Raw genomic sequence first — 14,452 nt, forward strand, 5'->3', positions numbered from 1 at the left:
CTGGACACTTATTTAATATTTAAATACATATATTTATATTCTTTTTCCTTTCAGATCAGAAGGAATGTTTTGAAATCTGAAACACTTAACAAATGAACCAAAAAACTCAACCACTCAGGATGGGAAGTGGGGGCAAGGACCAACAAAAAAAAAAACCCCAACCTTAAAGCAGTCACTGTTTGTCCTACCTGCTTTGTAGCCTGGTGAAAAGCATCTTTTGAAAACAGATCTTGAATGCTTTCATTATCATCTCATGTGAACTTCAGAAGTAAGATCTCTGATGAGGTTGGGGATAGTAGTTATAGTGTCACTTAGTAAAAAGGCACAGCAAGTTATCTCAGCTTTGTTTTGGATGGTCAATGAATATGATATGAAGGTGCTGTCTATTTAGCTGGCAGAAAGAGGCAATCTTTGATAACAAGCAAAAGAATAAATTCAAGACAAATGTTGAATAGTAAAACAAAGGTTGTAAGAGGATGCTGCTTGAAAGCAAATCCAGCATTACATGCAATTCTGAATTTCTTTACCTTGGCTCATAGAGTTTTCCTATTCTCTTGAAATTGTTCCTTTTAAAAATTTCAGGTGAAAAATATGAGAGATTTTAATATAATGTTGACAAATGATAACCCCCTCAACAAGCTTTGTCACTGTTTGCAAAGAGCTGTCATTTAGTGGAAACGCTCTTTGGGCTTAAGCTGTTTGTAAACTAAACTTTAATCATGAGAATATCGTGTAAAACCTTAAGCAACAAAAAGTTCTGCCTTATGTATTCTGTGGAAAAATAGCTAGGAAATGTCTGTGACTTTAAGGGAGAAAACTTCATTGTGGAGATCCAAGTACAAAAATTATGCAGGTCTTGCAAACGTAAATAGTTTCAACAACAGAGAGCAGCAAATTGTACCAAAAGGGGGAGGATTTTTGTTTAGGAGATTATTATCTATTTGAAAATGGTATTGCTTCATTATGGAAGAGCTTTGGATTGCTGCTTCTTGCTTGAGGTAGGATATTCATGTTTATGAGAATACATGAGAGTGGATGAGGATCTTGTCTGTTAGCTTGTGTAAATGTTTAAAAGACTAAATATAGTGGTAGTGAGGGCACACTTGAAGTACATATTACTTGTATTTTTAAATAATTGACCGGGAAGAGGCTATTCTTGTAGCTCTGGCTGAAATAGTTGAAGGGCATAACTTAGTAAATCCAGTGCTTCACTTCTTTTCAGTTCTGGAGTGAATTACCAGTCAACTGATTCTTGGCTTTACAAAGTTTGTTCATCTGATTAATGACTAAAGTGGACTATTCTCTGCTCAGTTATTTAAAATAACAGCCCCTGTTGCAGCAGGGATTAACTAAATCATGGTGAATTTGTTTTCGTTCTTTCCCCAAATTAGCATTTTCAAGCTATCTTCCTATGCACTCAGTGATTGTTACACCTACCTTTTGACATTCTTTAGAAGACAACATTTTCACTTTCTTTGGGTCTTCTTAAGATGCAGTGAGTTCCAAATAATCACTTGTGCAGATGCTCATAAATGTTTGTTGTTTTTTTTTTTAGATACTCGTGCAGTTCCAACACAGGCTCAGGCATGTAGATCCTTCAGAAATGCTCAGAGAGAGTGGCCCAATTTAAATTATCTATTGAATGCTGAAACACAAATTGCATATGAAATCCCCAAGCTTCAAGGGTCTCTGGCAGGTCACATCCTACCAGTCACTCAAACATTTAGTCAGTGCTACCCCCATGCACCTATGAAACTGAGGCTGTTTGACACCTCTGAGAATATTTCTCATGTTAGATCTGTTGTAAATGAGCACATGGTCCAGAATAATTAATGGTAACACTTCAGTCCTTTTTTGACAGAGTTGTGTTTCTTATGCAGTTTGTGCTGGTCTGTCTATTTAACTGCAATCAGCCATGCCTGAAAGACAGGAAAGAACAAGACGGACAAGTGTGTCAGTGAGCGAACCTCTTTTCTGTAATTAGAAATGCACAGGGAATAAATTATTCTCTAATTCAAGCTGTCCAGCTCACACTAATAATAACAACCCAAGAAGCAATCTGTTTATAAAAAATTAAAACTGATTTTGTGAGACTCCTTAGTGCAAGACGGGATTTACTGTGTAGTCTTGTTCTAGTTTATCGTACTTAAAGGGCTCTACAAGGCATTATGAGTGTTTCAGGCCGGACTACACAGCTACTTCACGCATGCATTTTCTATCACACAAGATTAGCTAAAACTTAATCAGAGATAACTGTAGCAACTCTGGGTCAAATTATTCTTTGCTAAATTAACGGTTGGTAAGGTAAAAATGCCATAGAATAAAGGTACGAGCGAACTTGGCCCTTTTTTTTTTATTTTTTTCTTCCTTCTGGGGACACCTTTTAATACTTGTCCATTCAGTTGTCTTCCAGCTTGTGTGGGCAAAGCCTTTTCTGTGGAGGACCCAAGCAATGGCTCAGTATTTTTTGTTTTGTTTACCTAAGCTATAATGCCAATGAGTCTGGTAATTCTTTGTAAACACTAATGGAGTTTAGTTGTGTCTCTAATGGCTAAAAATTTAAATTATTCCTTTTTTTTTTTGAATTTGGATTTTCAGAACCAGAATAATATTAAAATTGGAGGAATCGGACTGATTCTGAAGGGTTTCTCTTACTACCACAGCCATAAGACTATAGGCTAAACTCTTCTTCTCTGGCCTCTCGGGCAAAGAGAGTGGATGGGATCTTGAATTTTTGGGCCTCAAAACGTTTGGCTCAATGGATTTTAACTGTTCCTGGATATTTTTTTCCTATTATCTTTTCCTAAACTTGCATAGGCCTTACTTATGGCTAATCTCTAATTGTAGTACCTGTAGTTATGATGCAGAAAGCTGAGAGCTGGAGAGTGCAGAGCAGTCTTACTTGACTTCAGCCTGGAGTCAAGAGGAGATGTAACATCTTGAGAGTGGAGGAGGTGCCGGAGAACTAGCTTTCCAACAAGAGGTCTGAAAATGAAAGTGCACAGTCTCCATTTTTAAACCTGGGAAAGTAATCAGGTCTTGGGATTAGATATGTTACTTATCCTCCTTTGGAGCCAAAAGCTATAAAGAAACTGCTCAGAATTTGAACAGCTGTCATAAAGCATCCCTGACATTTTTAAGCAATCTCAGATCTTTGGATGAAGAGTCATGATAGTAACTCTTATTTTTGTAAGGCTGAAACGTACACAATGAATTCTCTCTGTCAGACAACATGCTGCAAAAGAGTGTTGACTACGAAAAGTCAGCCTAACAAGTAACAATTATTTATTATTATTGTGAAATCTCAGCAAATCACTTTATCCATTTTATTTTCCATACAAAGCATATGTATTACGGTCAGTTGCTGATCTGAAAGTATAGATGAGATCCACAGGAGGGAACAAAAGCTATCTAGGTTTTCTGGCATATTTGTGTGTATACATCGCTTCAAACCAAGTAGAATAAGCCTGAAGAGTCACTGGCCAGTAGTAATTCAGAGTACCTAATTAATTTAATTGCAAACCATGAAATTCTCAAATTAATTTATTATTCAAATATATTCATGCACTTCCCTCCCCCAGGACTCTCCCCCTAAAAAAAAAAAAAAAAAAAAAAAAAAAAAAAAAAAAACCGACACAAAAAACAACCTGCCTTTTCAGTGGCGCTCTGTTTTTGTGAACATCTGAATTCCAAACAAAAGAACATCCACCGTGTGTCAGACCAGTCATCTTTCTAATGGTGCGGAAGGGGAAAAAATACAGAACAAAACACAAAACCCTTCTGGTAAGCACTTCCAGGCATCCAGGCTGAAGGAGTTATCCTTAGTTCTGTTTCTGTTCATCCCAGTAGCTTATGTAACTAAACAGAATACTAACTAAATGTAATACTAATTGCCCGTTTAGCATGTTCTAGTGAAATGTGTGATTTAGGTACATGTTTTCAGTTATATTTGTTTTTAGTATCTCTCTGCTAGTGCTTGTGCTCTTGCAGGTTTTTCTATGCCTTGCTTTTTGAAGTTCAAGGTGAAGTCAGCCATGACCCAGACCCTCCACGGATCAGGCTTCTACAAGTGGTAGAAAGGGGAAAAATGAGGGAGGAGAGAGGAAAAAAAAAAAACACCTCACGTTTCACATTCACAGAGTGCAAACCCTTCAAATATTATTTTGTATGAGCAACTGCTGCCCTTCCTATAGCTTTGTAGTTCAAGATCTAACATCAGTGAGATCCGCTTATAAAAGGAGGTAGGGATAGAGGAGGGATCTGGTGCTTTTTGTGGTGTAACCTCTCATTACAAGCAAGAAGTCAGTCATACGCTATCAGGGCTTGAGCTTTCTAAGTCTGCAAAATAGACACATGGTGGATTTGAAATTTGCCTTTGAATCTATTAGTAGGAAACTCCTTCCATTAAAAACTAGGACAATATCTTTCCTTTTTCTTTTTATCATAGTAAGCAAGGCACTTGGTCCTTTCTTGATGGCAGAATTGTCTGGCTTTTTGTCACGTGACAAAATAAATAAAAATGAGCTGATGCTAACAGCTTAGCTTCCTAGACCTTCATGTGAACTTAAACCTCTCATGTGACCTGACCTCAAAAGAAGGATGTGTAGAAGTAGTCTTCCTTGTGTATTTTAGGGTTTGTTTTTATTTCCCTTTGCCTTCTCCAGCTTTCATTCCACCAGTGCCCTCAAAGCTTTGATATGAAGAGCGCCCCATGGAGTTACAGAGGTTCTCTTGTTATTTTGACTCTTTTGGATGCTTTTGACTGGCAGCTGCTCGGTGGTCTTATGCTGGCATCCCTTCTGCTCACCTCTCCTCTCACCTGTTACGGCACGAGGGTCTCTTCCATTTGCCCCATTGCACGCCATGGTCTCATCCAGGCTTCCTGCACATCTCCTCAGAAATAATTCTGCTCTCCCGGCGCCCTCTGAGGATCTGTCACCCAGCCTCACTCGGTGTTGCATTATTAAGCATCGTGTAGACACCAAGCAAACTTGGTGAAAACTGTATTCCAAGAGTGTTTCCTTCTCAGGGTGTGTGATCTGCTGCTCCCCTGCTCTTCGTTTTGCTCCCACACACACTGGGGGGTGTGCGTCTGCGTGTGTCGGGGATTTGATTAGTGTGGGAGTCATCCCTACCTGTGTCCTTACTCATGCCCCTCTCTTTGTCAGATCTTCTGGCTTTGTAACTTCCAGGTAGATGGTGTCTATGCTGCATTTGAGGAACAGTGGGGACATCCAGTGGTCACATGGGTTATGATTAATTACTCCTGATCCCGTCAGTAAGATAAATTTCCAGGCTTTCTTGTTTTCTCAGCATTTGACTTGTTTTTCATCGTAGCTCATTATGCTGCAAAGTGCCTGACAGAAGGTTGGGATGACTTCTTTCTCTTGTCTCTTTCTTTTTCTTCCCGCCTATGTGATGTTGTTTCATATCTATCAACAACTGAAATCAGGAAATTGGGTCTCTTCTAGAAGAAACTGGGGATATCTTTTAATTGCTTTTCAAATGGAGAATTTGGAAGAAACAGTAGGGAAAATATTAGCTATTATTTTGAATGCATAACACCAGAATAACTGGTAAAAATATGTTATTGCTAGAAGTGACAGGGATTTTAAAAAAAAAAAAAAAAATTGATGGAAAATAATCACAACAAACTTTTTATACAACTTTTTCAAATTACCTCATGCATAATTCATGTGTACCTTGGTTCTTCTGGAGTCTGTAATGAGACTGAGAGGAGCTGTCTCCTTCCCTTTCCTGAATCTGGTGATGTTTAGTTTCAGGCACTGCTCAGCAGGGGAGCAGAGTCTCCCATTTTTCTGACCAAGTGGGCTTTTCTGGAGTAATTCTGAAGGGGACAGATTTTAAAATAAATTAGTTAAAAAAAAAAAACACAAACAAAACAAACAAAAAAACAAAACCAAAACAAACAAAAAAAAACCAAACCAAAACAAAAAAAACCCCAAAACCAAAAAACTTGTTCTGTGGTTGACATCCCATAGGATCAGTGAATTCCAGATCTTTATGTCAGAGAATGGAGAATGTTTCCCGCCCCGCCCTGCCCTTTCTAAAGCCTGCTTGTTGCATGATCGTGCAGAGGAGTCAACTGTCCTTTGCCCACCGGGTAGCTCCAGAAATGGCACTAGCTGATCTTCTACTTAGTAGCATCAGAACAGCAAAATGTCTGTCTGTTGTGCATCAGTATAGCCAACTTTCATGCTCCTTAGTTTTGTTCAGGAATATGAAAAAAGGATGTAGACCCTCCAGGAATTAAGAGCATGCATAAAAATCTATCTTAATTTTCTTTTTTCCTTTACAAAAAAAAAAAAAGATCTTTTTATGCAATACTACTATTACTCCTTTTAGTCCATCTGATACTGGAAACAGTGCCTTTTTTGTTGTGAAACTACAAATTAATTTAAACAATCTGATTGTTCCTCTGTTGGTTTTTTGTTTCCACATTGAGATAAAATTTGTGGAAGCCATGGGAGAAATTCTAGTAAAGGTCACTGGCCTAATCATAAAATGTCTTTAAAATTTTTATGATCCTTTAATGGAGTGCTATTGGATAATTCCTCCTGGAAAGGACCTAGCGCTGTAATAGTCCCTTTTGAAGGAACTTTGCAACTTTGGTACAGCTCTCAGCAGCAATTTTCCCCGAGTTCGCATGTGGTGCCTTGGTGGCAGTGACCAGTAGAAATGCCTTAAACATTTGGAGAAATATATGATGCACAAATTAAGAAAGAATTAATGAATTTTAAATGTTACCTTGATGAAAGAGTATGACAATTTCAACAAGGAAAATTCTTATAAAGGAAAAACACTTATATAAAATGCATGTGTTGTCTGAGTAAGTTACATCATAATTAGCTCCACTTTGCTTGTGAAATGATAACTGGCTTGTTCCAGTATATCATGATGGTTAAATTTCAACAAAACCCTAATTTTGCCTGGGTGATGGAGATGGTGGGAATGCCAGACTGAAAAAGCTGTAGTGTTCTCCCATTTTCTGTTCTTCTTTACTGGTATTTTCCCATGCAAATTCATCTTCAATCCCTGTTTCAAAAATTTGGATAAACACCGTAAGGCAAATAACGAACATGACTGAATTTGTCAGAAATGAGCACTTATATACCCTAATTTCTAAAAATAAGTTTCTCCTTAGGCCAGCCCAATGCCTTTTACTGTCTAATGGAAATCTTCCAAACATTGAATTGTTCTTACTGATACCGAGCTTTGAAATAAACTACCTTCGGAGGGTTTGAATAAATGTTAAGTACATGGTTTTTACATGTTGCTGACAATGCAGTATTGAGCATTCTTGTTACTTCCTTAAAATAAAACGGAATCCTAGGACATTTGAAGGGGTGCTCAGGAAAACTCAGGGCTGTACATCCTGCGTAGCAGGTCATTAATCAGCTCAGTAGCAGAGCGGAGACTACAAGGCAGCTCACCTGTATCCTCCTCCACTTCTTTCTGGAGGGAGCTGCTGCTTTTACTTAATGTCTCCAAACAACCTACAGTAATATGCATTTGAAGTTCTGCCAAAGGAAAGTGTAACCATGTTTGACGGTAGCGGATATTGTGAAGATAGGGGTTGGTTTTTTTTTTGTTTGTTTTTTCATTTCTTGAGATGAGCCTTTCCGTTTTTGCTTGAAGTTTTGCTTGATTAATGCATTCATTAAAGAGGAGTGACGGTAATGATTAAACAAAAACATCTTTAAAATGCAGAGTTCATTTCAACCCATTTGGTTTTGTTGCGCACAAATTGGATTGGCATTGCATCCTGCACAGCAGGTACTCCACTTGAAATCAAAGACAGATGCTTTTATAGGATTAGAAAGGATATCTTGAGGGGTGGAGGAAGAGATTGAGGTTGGGGGCTTTTGTTGCTTTTTCTTGTACTTTTTAGTAATAATGGTAAATGAATAATGATAATGCTTCTGTTTTGTTTGCCTTGAGTACTAATAATATTGTTTGCTTACAATTAAAAGGAAATAAAAGCTCCATTGTAACTTGAATTGTTAACAAATGAGGAATACTTAATTGAGAATCTTTCCTTCATAAATAGCTAATGACACCTGAGCCTGTTTGCATTTTAATGCTAAATATCTCTGAATGAAAATATTTGACTGCTGAGTCATCCCAGGCAGCCACATTATGCTTTTTCTTTTTTCTTTTTTTTTTTTTTTAATTATCCGGCACTCTACCTGTCCTTTAAGAGCTTCCCAAATTGCTTAAGCTAGTCTCTGCTCAAACGGTAACCTGGTGGGGGGAGCTGCAGCTTGCAGGGGATTGTGGTTGGTTATAATAAATACAATTTAAGCATGTCTCTTGGATGGGAGCTCTTGAAGACTGAATTGTGTGAAGAACTGCTGAAGGTGCTGATCTTCCTCGAGACGCATTGCAGCCAGTTGACTAAGGAAGTGAAGAGGGGGACAGGTCTAGGGTCACTTCTATAACCTGGCAGTACCTCCCAGCTAAAATGCCCGTTTTGTCTGCCCTTTAACAGGTATGACCTACAAGAGTCATGCACGCCCTTGTGAAAACTGAGTTTGGGTGAAATATCATCTTGAGCACCCAGATGCCATTTGTCAGGAAACTACAAGGTAGAATTTCCCGCAAAACATTTTGAGATTGTTTGGCATGAAAAATGATCATATCATCATGGTAGCTTTGGGGCTCCTGCATTGGAATACCTTCCTAGTAATCTGCTGTACCTAATCATCCAGTATTTCTGCACGTTATAGCCTTTCTGAGGGTGGCTACTGTAGCTTGCACTGCTCACTGCTTTCCACATAACCATTCCATTCCACATTTATGGCTTTACAAAATATTTCCTAATGTCTTTTTAAAGATATAATTTAAAGACCTTCTGCCTCTTGACACTATAAAGCATCAAAAACATTGAATTTTTCCTCTGAAAATATAAAATCCTCTTTTTTTTGTTTTTTTTTTTTTTTTTTATACTGTATTATCTTTAGTCAAATCTTAGCCTGACCTGTACAGAAGAGAGTTGAAGGGAGGAGCAGCTTGCTGACAATATTCACTTTTTTTAGTGTCGCTGTTGATTTCTGTAATGTGTCCAAAGATTCAGATTATGTTCGGGGTTCAATGCTCCCTGTATTGTTCAAATACAGCAGATGGAATGTCTCTAACCCCAGGAACTTGTTGGTGCCTTTTGAAACAATGAAGAAAAGAATACTGAGAAACTCGAGAGAAACATCACATATTCCAAGCAATTAAATTTTTTCTGCAGCTAATGTCTCTTGTTAACATCATGTTGTGTGGTTTGAGTTTCATCTCAGCTGTTAGTGAATAATATCATTTCAGGATCATGAGAATCATTACTGCAGTGGACTTTTGTTCAGGGTCTAATACTTGGTTTCATTTTGCTGCCTGACTTAAAGTCTTTTAGGAGGCTCTGAGTGTGCCCACTATGGTTCACATGAATGTGTGGCGTGACCTATGGGATTTTTCAACTGTAGTGTCCTAAAATTACCGTAAGCATTTTGTTTATTGTTGTTGGGGTTTTTTACAGTTCCTACGTTTAATTTGTAGTGTATATTTTTACAGAAGCTAAGAATTACATTTAGATTTTAATGATCATACCATAGTAAGGTGTGGCACTTTGTCATTCATTACTGCTGCAGAAAAATGCTGAAGTCCAGGAATCTGCGGATTATAATTATTGCCCCAGACTCTTACCTGACTTTACTTTCAAAACTGATCTCTACTGCAGATTTCACCATGTATTTTTCTCCTACTTAAAGCTTTTTCAAGGTTTGCCTCGCCTTGCCTAGAAATTCAAACATTTCTTTATCTGTGTTCAATGTGAATTCCTAGACTGATACAGTCAATTCTTGATGGGGTTGGGTTGGTCTGGTTTTTCAGAATAAAGGATCTTAACCTATATAGCTCACATAGCCTCGACGAAGGGAATAAATGAATAAGCTTCTGTTGCACGTTTTTTCTTGTCCTACTTAAGAAGTAAACTTTGCCGTTTAACTACATGCAGAGCAATAAATGTCTCTTTCGTAGTGACTCTCTCATTCCAGTCTTAAATCAACCTACAGATTCCAGAGGAAGACATTCGTTCCTGAAAATGAATAGACATCTGGAAAGCAAAAATATAGGTCAGGATTTGCAGAGGTATTTTTTCTAACCCTAATACTTTTGCTTAAGAGTCAGTTTGCTTTTTTTCTGCCCTTATTGTTAGTATATAAGCTCTTGAAATGGCTGAGACTTTCAAGCACTCGGTAATGAATGTTTGCTTTCCATTGAACTTTTGAGAGAGAGATTTATGATGCATTCTTTTGAATTTATGAACAGAAAAACAGTTTGCTTACTCAAGAACAGTATCCTCATTGAAGAAAGATGTGGTGTTTATCATTCAGCAATCAACTTAATTGCCTTCCATTATGAAATTGGCTTGGATTTTTGGGTTTCCGCCACAACAGTTTTTAATAGTACAAATGAATTTTTCATAGAATGAGAATGAAAATAAGTTCAAAAATTATGAATTCAAATATACATTTTTCCACTGTGCATTCTTCTGTACTCCTACTGGAAATCATCGAGTCATATGTTGTTATTGCTTGTCAGAAGACCCATCCAGATGGGAAGTCCTTCTATTTTATATTAGCAGAGGCTTAGGAAGCCAGAAACAGGGAAGTGGAGACAACAGTGCAATCTTCCAGAACTGAATACACCACTTCAGATCCACAACTGAGAAATGACACACTGTTCGTATGTGTGGTTGTAGGAATGCAGATAGACAGATAGATTTGGGGGAGTTTCTTTCTCAAAACTGCTTTCCTCCTCTCCCCTCCTTCTTTCTGCTTCCTTCTGCTTGAGAACCATGTATTCCTCTTAGGTTGGTCTGAGCACTTAATAACTGCACAAATTAAATCTGAGAGGGCAGCAGAAGCAACAGAAGCAGTATGGAGGCTTTTCTAAAGGCACTTCTTAGCAAGGTGATGTCACTAGGTGTCTGAAAAAAAGCTTTTATGAAGTTGGAGGGTTTTTTGAACACAAAATGTGTAGCTCTTTCAACATCTCTGATATTAAAGCAGTAGGATCCCTTTCCTCCTAGGTATAAAGACATTGGAAGAAAATCTATGTTAGTTTATGCCAATTTAACCATGCCCAATTGATGTTTGCCTGTATCACAGCTATTGCATTTTAAAAAATAATTGGAAAGTACCCTGTATTGGAAAGTTCTGTATCAGAAAACAAGTTTGGTTAACTGCTGTATTTTGCTATAGGATCTGGTATTCTGATAAACAGCATTCTGCTACGTATTATTTTTTCAGTCTTTCTCTGCTCCGGCAGTCTGAATACTGACATATCACTAAAGTTAATTTTTAGAGAGGTTCAGGAGACTTTCTAAAAAGAAAAATTTTGAGGATGATGTAGGGTTAAACAAAAACAACACAGCTTTGTTGTGCTGCTTCTGCTTTGTGAGCACTGATTTCCTGGTTGGATTTGTTGATTTGATATTTTTTATTAATTTTATTTTTAAACTAGTTAATTTTTCATGCAATTTTTTAGTACCACTGGTTTTCGTGGCTATGTTATTGTAAGACTATTGTGGAGGATGTATTTCTCCAGGCATTTAAAAGCTTATTACTTCATTCTAAGTAAAATTTTAAATTCCTCGTATCTCCCATGTAAAATGCAGTGATGAGATCAAATGTTTTTATTGAATTTTATGTTCTCTATTCCAGAAAAAGAGTAAAAATTGAAAGCTTTACTGAGATAAAGTTTTAAGGGTTTTTGCTGGATATTCTATTTTGGGAGGGGGAAGTTGTCATGATAAAGATGATAGATGCAAATATAATTGTATAGTATTTTTTCAAAATGTTAAAATAGAACTTTGTAGGTTACACTGAAAATTATCAGAATCTGTGTTTGTCTACATTTCTCTAAAAATTAGTTTGGAAGCCTTTACTTTAGGAAAAACAGACCAGTATCTGACACACATTAGTAAATTCTGACTTCTTCTAGTGGTAACTGCTATGCATGCTTGTAGCTGTCAGGAGATCACGGGGATGCGTGGTCTGGTAATAGTTATATTTTCTACTTACCTGTCAAATTTGAAAGGATGCAATGATGCTGTGCGTGGTTTAAAAGGGATGGATGGATGTATATAGTGTATATCTGACAAGGAAAGTTGGAAATGTATGAGTTAATTGTATATTGTTTTGTAGTAGGGTAAATTTTTAATCACGTTGCATATGTACTTTTTCGGTGAAGGAAGTAATTGATATTTGGGACACAGAGGGATATAAATATTTTATTCAATCTCCTAAAAATAAAAGGAGTCATGTGGGTTCTTTCATGAACTTATATGTTTATAAGGTTTAAGATGAAGGAATTTATTCATGAATGTCGAGAAGCAAAGATATCATCAGCAACAACAGCTGCCTAAATCAGTTGAGACAGTAGTGACTTACATAGTTTTGTTTCAGATCTACTTTTACTTTTGAGGGAAGAGAGCTTGTAAACACTCACATTTTTGAAAATAAGTGAAAAATCTCTGTAGGTGGTGGCACACCTCTTTTCCCTTCATTTACTAAATCCCATTGCCAATTCCTCCATTCCCATCCCTCTTTGGCACTGATAGCGTGGTACAGAGTTACCAATATGAGCTGTAAGAAAAGTCTGGATTGTTTGGAAGGAATTTATTTTCTGCGACACTAATGGGAAGGAAAGACCTTGACAGAGCAAAAGTGGCTGAAACCAACTACTTTTTTTCCTTAAAACAACACCCACCGAGGCTTTTCATAGACCAAAAAACCTTGTTATGCTGAAACCATGAGTGGAGTTTCAGGACACTAATGTGACAGTAGTGTTATGTAATTAATGTGGCTGGTGGCCGTACTCAGGTATTCAAAAACAAGAAAACATCAAAATGACACAGTAGTATTTTATTTAGTCATGCAGCTGGGAGGTGTGCCAGGTTAGATGCAAGTGGTGAGTGTTAGTGGAATTGCTGAACATCTTAGGTTCCAAGTCGCCCTCCTTGGTATCTTGAATTTTCCTATGAAGCTTCCTGTGGCATTTCCTAAGGTCCCCCTCTTTTTTTTTTTTTTTTTATGAAAACAGAAATATGAAGTGAGTATGGGAAATACAGGTTTTGCATGTGTTCATACTGACTGTCCAAACCACACAGTGAAGCAGTGTTGTCCCTAGCCCTGCTGTAATGTAGTAGATTACCTGCGCAGAGAGCTTTGTACCCACTACCAGGGATTTGGGACAAATATGATTACAGCAAGAAGCTGAAATAGCGTAGCAAAAGAAATATTTACTGCATTTCCTCCTTTCTTTAAAAATTAACTATTAATTATCCCCATCTGTGCACGTGCAGAGTCAGGCACAGTCCCAGCCTGACCCGGGAGCAGGGGCGAGGGCAGGAAAGGAAAGGTAGGGTAGGTGCTGATGTGTTGGGAGGTGTGAGCATCCTATTGAATGTTGTTAGCGGGGGATCATCAGCCCTGTCAGAGCCCATCCTCTGCCCTTAAATCCTGCCTAGTTAAACAGTTGTTAAGCCAAAAGCAAGTCTAAATAGGTTCACTAAATCTAATCAACACATTTCATTGTCCCCTCCCTGTTTATCCAACTTTATCCAGCTATCATCAGTCCCTCATGAAAATATTTGGCTTAAAATCTATGGTGTAGCATCAGTTGTTTGATTTTGTCGTTGTCTGGGTTTTCTCCCCTCCCACCCTCTTTACTGCTTGCTGCCATTTGAGCACAGCACATTGTTTAAAAAGCCAGTGGAAATATAAATTGGGTGATCTGTCTCTTTTAGACCATTCAGTGATGAAATTTCTACTGTACTACTTTATTGTGACATTACCTGACTAGATAAAGCCATTTTCTGTCTGAGAAGGGAAAGAAGCTGGCAGTGTCTACATAAATCGTGTTACTCATTTCATGCCGAGACAGGGGTTCCCAAAGGGAAATCCTCTGGGACACGTCCCTCCTCAACAGAAAAACAAACAGAGGCACAGCCTGTTTCTGAAGGATGGAGCTGATCAGTTTTATAATGTTGCTGCTATTACAATAAACATTTGTGCTCCAACTATTGCGGTTTATTTTAACAGATATCCCAGTAGCTATTAAAAAGTAAAGCGTATATGAAAGAAATACACCCTCCTCCTGCTCCCTCCATTCCCCAAAGCACCTGGCATCACTCGTGGACTCCAATTCCAGGGGAATGACTGGATATCTTAAAATAATATAATGCAGGATCATTCATGCCAAAATTACTATTCTGTCTGGTCCATTTGAATACTAGTGTCCGGTATAAGCGTGGCAGCTGTCAGATCCGTTTGTGAAAGCACCAGTTTTTAATAGCTCGGTGTTTTTTGAGCCTGCTCACCCATAGATCCTAATGTGTTTCATAAAAAGAAGGTAAAATTCTTATCCTTGCTTTGCAGATGGA

Source organism: Numenius arquata, chromosome 2 (genome assembly GCF_964106895.1).
Source record: "Numenius arquata chromosome 2, bNumArq3.hap1.1, whole genome shotgun sequence".
NCBI lineage: Eukaryota > Metazoa > Chordata > Aves > Charadriiformes > Scolopacidae > Numenius > Numenius arquata.